Source organism: Lycium barbarum, chromosome 2 (assembly GCF_019175385.1).
Source record: "Lycium barbarum isolate Lr01 chromosome 2, ASM1917538v2, whole genome shotgun sequence".
NCBI classification, from domain to species: Eukaryota; Viridiplantae; Streptophyta; class Magnoliopsida; order Solanales; family Solanaceae; genus Lycium; species Lycium barbarum.
This window is the reverse complement of record NC_083338.1, coordinates 136,586,807-136,594,556: the sequence shown is the minus strand read 5'-3', so window position 1 is coordinate 136,594,556 and position 7,750 is coordinate 136,586,807. Positions and strand designations below refer to the sequence as shown.

Here is a 7,750-nt window from a genome sequence, read left to right as displayed (position 1 = left end):
TAAAACAATACCAATGTTTTTTTTCTATAACGCAGTAAAATACTGCGTTATAGAAACAGTACCAAAAAAAAAAAAAATTGGCCAACTTTATTTTTTACAACGCTTAGTGTTTTTCTCCATACTTTGACCAATGATTAGTCGTGTGTCAAGACTCCGAAACGTCAATATTTTATATAGAACCTGATATTTTTTTCTTCGTACAATAATGTAGGCCCAATACATCAAGGATACGTAGACGTTCGGATCGTCATTTTAGGTGTTTAAAAGGTGGCCGAAGTAAGTTTTGTTTGAAAAAACTTAGTGTTTGACTATAAGGTTATTTTAGTCAACTTTATATGTCGAGAAAATTAGTCAGCTTTATTTTCAAAAATTGAAACCGCAGAAGTGAAATTGACATTCACAGCTACATTACCCCAAGATTTTTACGTTGAAATCTATTGCGTATCATCATCTTATAAGTAAATAAAACTGAAAATTTTACCCCAATTTGGGGGAAAATTGAAATTGAATGGGATAAAAGCTATTTTTTAAAAAAATCGGCTCGGCCAAACCGCCTCGCGGCAGCTTGCCCGCATAGATCTCGAAAAAATACACAATTTCAAAAAAACAAAACGCGTAAAACAGACGTCCGAGCGCAAAGTTATGACCATCTAAAGTTTGACGACTTTACAACTAGTTTTTCTCCCTATATTTTTTAGAATTATATTTATATTCAAAATAAAGTTATGTCTTGACTTTACAACTTTTTTTTTTTTGTTTATTAAAAAACGAAATAAGAATTTTTTTTTTATTTCGTTCATCTAAAAACGAAATATGAAAATAATGTTTTTGTATTTCGTTTATATAAAAAAATAGGAAAATAATTTTATTTTCATTTCGTTTATATAAAAACGAAATAGGAATAAATATATATATATATATATATATATATATATATATATATATATTTCATATACCAATGAAATAGGATAAATATATATATATTTTTTTTGTATTTCATTTATATAAAAACGAAATTGGAAAATATTTTTTTTATATAAATATATATTTTGTTGGTATATAAACGAAAAAAATAATTATTTTCCTATTTCGTTTTTATATAAATGAAATACAAATATATATATATATATATATTCCTATTTCGTTTTTATATAAACGAAATGAAAATAAAATTATTTTCCTATTTTTTTATATAAACGAAACACAAAAATACAAAAAAAATTATTTTCATATTTCGTTTTTTAATAAACGAAATACAAAAATTTTGTTTTTACTATTTCGTAGATATACCAACGAAATGCATATATATATATATATATATATATATATATATATATATATATATATATATATATATATATATATATATATATATATATATATTTTCCAATTTCGTTTTTATATGAACGAATTAAAAAAAAATTATCCTATTTCGTTTTTTAATACACGAAATGCAAAAAAAAAAAAAAAAAAAAAAAAATTGTTGCATTTCGTTGATTAACTCACGAAATGCACAAAAAAAAAAATCAGTTTCGTTCATATTTGTTGAATAATTCACGAAATACAAAAAAAAAATTGTTGCATTTCGATGATTAACTCACGAAATGCACAAAAAAAAAAAAAAATTGTTGCATTTCGCTACAAGTGTAGCGAAATGCAACAAAAAATTCCGACTATGAACAGTGCGTTGTGTGGGTATTTCGTTGGATAACCAACGAAATACCTATTGTGGTATAAAAAAAAAAGACAGCCTATTTTGGTCTAATGGCTACAAAAATAAGTCATTTTGGCTCCGGACTCTAAATCTTTTCTAGTAGATGATTGAGCATTTATTAAGTCCTTCCCTTCATTTGAGTTGCTTCTTCATTAAATTTTTGTACTTTTACATGTTATAGTATCAGGTTAACTGATTATGCCTTAAGTCAGAAGTGCATGAACCCAACGACACCAATATACGAGAGCAGCAAGGCGTTATTGAGAAAATAACAACACCAAACAAACGGTTTTGCACAATTATTTGGAAAATCTATCTTTAGCGCGAAAATTTTCCAATTACTGATATCTGCAGCATTTTTATTCTCTTATGAAGATGTAGTTAAAATCCCAGACGTGATACAACATATCCTGTTGAGCACTACAGGAAGCAAAAACAGAAGCAACAGAAGATTTATGAATGAGAGGAAAACGAGAAAGAAATAAGGAGACTGGGTTTCCAAGTATGACACAGTGTCATCGACCGTAACTCTATCAATACTGAGCTATATTTGCAATTGCACAAGCACACCAGCTCAATCATGTGTTAAAAGTACAGATTTTCCACCGATCACCTTGTAAACACCGATTGAATGAGTAAAATAAACGAAACAAGATTTGAAATGGAAAGATTCACTAATACATTTACAACGATGGACTTCAAGGTTACCTCAGAGACTACACTGGTTGCGGTATGAGTTACTTTGCCAGGTTTGAAATGGCATTATTTTCACTGGGAAGCAATCTGTAGGCTAGTAGAACCAATTGGGTACCCTCTGACACCTGATAAAGCGTCTGGTTCCAACTCTAGACTACGTGTAGCAAAGGTGAGGGTCGAAATTGATCTTTGCCAATCCAAGGTTGAAGGAGATAAAGATCTCAGTCAACAATCTTGTTATGAGTGAAGTGGAAGAGGTCATGCAACCAGTAGAATACGCGGGAGGAAGAATTTGGATGGTGGTAATAATGTATCTAATTTATCGAACACTTTCGATGTGCTTGCTAAACTCTAGAAAGATAAAACAAAAAGCACCTTGACTGTTCCTGGTGAACAGAAACAAAGTCAAAACTATTATAGTTTATATCAAGAATGCTGTTCTGCAAAAAAAAAATTGCAACCCCTAGTAAGCAGTTCTAGACAGTAGGGATCTGTCTGAGGAATGAAGATTCAGGGAAATCAAGCAATTAGATGCAATCAAACAATCTTCTTATGAGCATAATCCCAAGTAAAAACATTAAACAGCACTGTAAGCCTCAAATACAATAGCTACAGATTATTTGCTTAAACAAAACAGTGGGAGCTCTTTCTTCCAAGTAAAAGCAATCTGAGAGAGAGAGAAAACCATCTCCCTAGAGAATTTTGGTCCTATAGACAAAGGAAGCAAAATACAGCATTTCAAGAGCCTAATTATCATGAGAAAACATGTGTTTGTGGTTTGCCAATCTTGGCAGTTCCATGAAATAAAAATTGCAAGAAAATTCCAAGCACGTATGCAATGTCTAGAGTGCAACAAAGGTACCAAGCAGCCATCATAACATTTGGAATGCATATATCTGCAGTAAATCAAAGGCTAAAATATAAGGTATTTCTAGTATGCCGAAACAAAAGGACTTCCAGCCTGGTCATGCTAAGCTAACTCCTGGTAAATAATCACAAAACTTGTTGATGATCTTGGGCTGTCTAACAATTTCTTAGCCAATCGTGATAAATGATGGGACATACAATTCTCTGAACAAGTGCAACATTTTCTTCTCTTTGTTACGATAACAAGCTTCTGCAAAGCCACTGCATTCTTTAGTAGAAACTTCAAAAGTTTGAACAGCTTACAAAAGCCCGATGTAGACCACTCCTTCAAACATTCTGTTATGCAGCCGACAATCTTAACACTCTTGAGACTGGGAAACACAGCGTTTGGAATCCAACTCACCAAATTGATGTTATCTACTTCGGCAAAATAGCTCTGCTCAAGCTGGCAGAGGGGATCGTTAAACTGGAACAAAGAATATAATTAGGATCCAAAGCAGATCAACATCCTATTGAGAATATTCACAGAAGACAATAAAATGATCTCACGGTAGAACAATTCTCAAAACCCTTAGGTGTTGAACAGTTCTCAGCAAATACTTATGCAATGCATAAACCAAGCAACAAGAGGTTTAGTTGTCAATGATCACTTTCCTTTCTTGAGCTCGTTTACCAGATAGAAAGCAACTACTCTGACCATTTAATTTTAGTTCTACAATGACAATATTCTGAATGACAATTAATGTTACATTTGCATTCTCCATACGAAACTCCTCTGGAGGGAAGGGGGTTTGAAACTTCGAAAACTGAATATGGATACAAGAAGAAGAGCATAAATTGAAAGAAATTACGACCTCAGGTTGGATGTGTATGTTGAGTGACTCCAAAATAGACGAGGTTTGCAAAAGGCTGGCTACTCCATACAGATTATACTCTGTGACATGAAACTTTAGAGTTAGACATGTGCATCTCAATTCTGGAAGCCTCATTCCTTCAAGTTTCATCATGAACACGACCTAGTGAAATAATCTCAAAGAAATTAGTAAAGGATAGAAAAAGAAGAAACTACAAGCAAAAAGTAATACACAACAAAAATATAGTGCTATGACAAATCTAATTATCTAAACACTTTAAGGTCTGTACACATTATAAATTATTGCCATAGTTTCTATAGTAATATATTGCCATAAAGAATTCCAACTTTCGGAAAGGTGAAGACAAGATAATTCTGTACACATTATAAATTTCCTTTCAAGTATTCAACAAATAAAAAATCATAATCGTATGATATTCTGAAGGATATTCTCTTTCTTAGTTTTACATCCTGCAATTCTCTGCTAAAAATCAAATAGAGAATAAGGTCTTTTGGCATAGAAACAAACCTTTGCAAACCAACCTCCAATTATTAGCTCAGTCGCATAACTCAACTTTTCAAGATAGTCTAGAATAAGGTTTCTGATATCTTGATGATAATCATGACAACTGTCTTCCTCAATATCATGTTCCTCCAAGCCTTCATTGATACAACTAATGCTAAAAGGCTGGCAATAACCAAAGAGGAGACATTTGCAAGCTTACACTTGAGATGAAAAAGATCTCCTGAAATATCCAAATGTTGAAGATGTGGGGCAATAATCTCCAAAGTATCATATTCTAACAACAGAGGCGGTGAATGGTTTCTCAAAGTAAGTCTCTTTAAATTTGAAGAAGTAATTTCTAGACGACGACAACCCACGCAAAATGACAGCTCCATAGTTTCCAAAGCAGGGCAACTTGACAGTAATTTTGTTAAATTACTGTCTTTTAACTCTGTTGAGTCCAGCTTTAGACTCTTTAGAGAGTTCCACGCTATAACTGTTCCTTCATCAAACATCCAACAGCTCAAATACAATGTAATCAATGACGAACAAGTGTACATACATAGAGGCAGTTTGTAAGAAAGATCGTAAGTAGATGGATATGGATGTAACACAACATCTTCCACTTTGTTTTCCACAGCAAAACTAAGCCATTGGCTAATTTTGGAATCAAAATCCAAGCCTCTGTGTTGAAAATCGACTTGGAAATTTTTTATTTTAGAACAAGTGGAATGAGATAAAACGTGGTCCACAAAGGATACAAAGTTTTGGGCATTATTGTAATCTCTATCATTGAAAAGGAAATTATGAACTGAAGTCCAAAGATAACGCCACCTCTTTGAGACAACACATGATGAGACAGCATCTTTGGTCGGCAAAAGAGAGAGAATTTGTACCAACAGTCCGTCCGGCAACTGACTGATATAATCATCTAGGATTTCTTCAACTTCGTGTTTTAGTTTCTTGGACATTGAATCTCCCAAATTACTGCTTCTACAACAGCCATTTTTGCTGGAATGGCGGGAAGCCATCATTGGAAACCTATTCCGAAATGGGAAACACACGTCCAAAGAACAGAAATGAGAAATCTAAGGTCACTGCTAATGGCATTTCTCTTTTTTAACGAAGTAGTGATGGAGAAAATGATCAAAATGGAACTTAATGTATGGAATTGGTTCCATTTGGTCCTTAATGTATAAATATGATGTAAATGGTTCTGAACATATAAAAGTGACCAATTTGATCCTAAGTAAGGCAGAGGCGGACCCAGGATTTTATGACGCCGGGGCACTATTATCTTAATACAAATGTCAACAAAAATTTTAATGGCGACTGAGGAATAATATTGTATCGGAGCAGTCACTAATAGCGTAGCAGTGGCGAAAATACAAGTATATAGGTCAAATATGTGTAATAAATAAAATTTAGCACAGTGAAGCAAATGAAAGATATAGCTCTGTGGTTAAGGCTGTGCAACATGTGGTGACAGTGCAAGTTCGAATCTGGGCGAGCTCATTTAACGCTTATTATTTTCCTAAAAATAGGCTCAAAAAAATAATTAAAAGTGACATTCGGGTTCGATCCAGGATGACATGTAAGGGAAGTAACAGTTGCAACTAACGTGCCCCAAAGACACTTTCTCAAGTTATATACACATATACATACATAATTTTTTTCGAAGGATGGGAGTGCACGGTCCGCCTCTGAGTCAAGGTAAAGAAAATGATTATGTTTGCTGTCAAAATTAATTGAGACCATCGGCATTTTCTTTCATACACAACCTACTTAGCCCAATCGAAAGACATTTTAGGCTTCAATTTTTTGCGCGAATTGCCCTTCATACGGATTGGTCGTTAATTTTTGCCCTTCAAATCGCTGATCTTTAATTTTTGCCCCTGCTTTTCATTTAATGAAAGTTTGTGGGCCAAAATACCCTTATTCGTTGGCCTACGAAACTAGAGATTCTGGGTTCGATCCCCAGCAGAGTCGGAAAAAAAAAATCGCAAGGCAAAGTTTTGTAGAACTAATTCGCTTGGCATAAGTTTGTAGAAACTTTGCCTTATCCGGCATAAGTTGGTGTAGTATCTAATTCGATCGCCATAAGTTAATAGAAACTTTGCCTTATCGGGCATAAGTTCTATAGAAGTGAAGTTATGCCAGATAACTTAATTTCTATGTAACTTTGCCCGACAAGACAAAGTTTCTATGTCAAGATATTTTCAGTCACTTTTTTGTTACTTAAACTGCCAAATGGCAAAAGTTAAAGATCAGCGATTTGAGGGACAAAAATTAAAGACCACCCCAAGATAGGGCCACTTGTGTGGATTGCCCTCTAGGCTTCCTTCCACATCCATTGAGTATATTAATCATAAAATTACAATTTTCTTCAAGTCCTACCATCGAATCAAAAACTTACTCACGGCTCTTTCAAGTTAATGTTAAGAATTTTAATCTGGGTTCTAAAATCAGATTGAAGGATACAAAAAGGTATCTTTATTTTGTAGTATGATAGCTCACGACCTGCAGAGTGCAGGGCCTAAACTGGGCCTCCTTTTATTTTGACAATAAATAAATATAGCAATTATCTTTACTTTATATGGCTTAGGACCAAACAATATTTCATGGTTATATTCATTTTCTGTTTCAAACACAATGACTAACACAATTTATCTACCGTGTTTAAAAGATGAGGCACTGATGATTTTTACCTTGGTAGAATACATGACAACTCCTCTACTTGTAAATACATCAAATGAAAAATGGCAGCTCTCTTTAGACGTTACTCTTATATTTCATGGGGTGCGTTTCGTTTGCTTTATTAATGGTTTCTTCAAATATTATGGTTCAAGATACTAAAGTTTTCTGGAACTCATACAAGTATCCCCACCCCCGCGGCCTACCCTACCTCCCAACCCGTTCTCTCCACCACCAAAAGTTGCACTCCGAATTCAAAAGCTTCAGTTTTGCTTTGAGTACATGCAAATGCTCTTAAAATGACATTTTCCAACTTGCATACCAAACACAAGAAAATGAGTAGGAAAACTACTTATTTTCCGCGGAAAACATTTTCCGTCTAAGTTAGTCCTAGAGTAAAAAAGAATCTCATTTCCATCTT

The 7,750-nt window shown here is 33.7% G+C and overlaps 1 pseudogene; it reads right to left on the bottom strand.

The window, feature by feature from the left end:
* Positions 1-3,139: 3,139 nt before the first annotated feature.
* On the bottom strand, positions 3,140-5,666 carry LOC132622683 (F-box protein At5g03100-like; annotated as a pseudogene).
* Between the last annotated feature and the right edge of the window lie 2,084 nt (positions 5,667-7,750).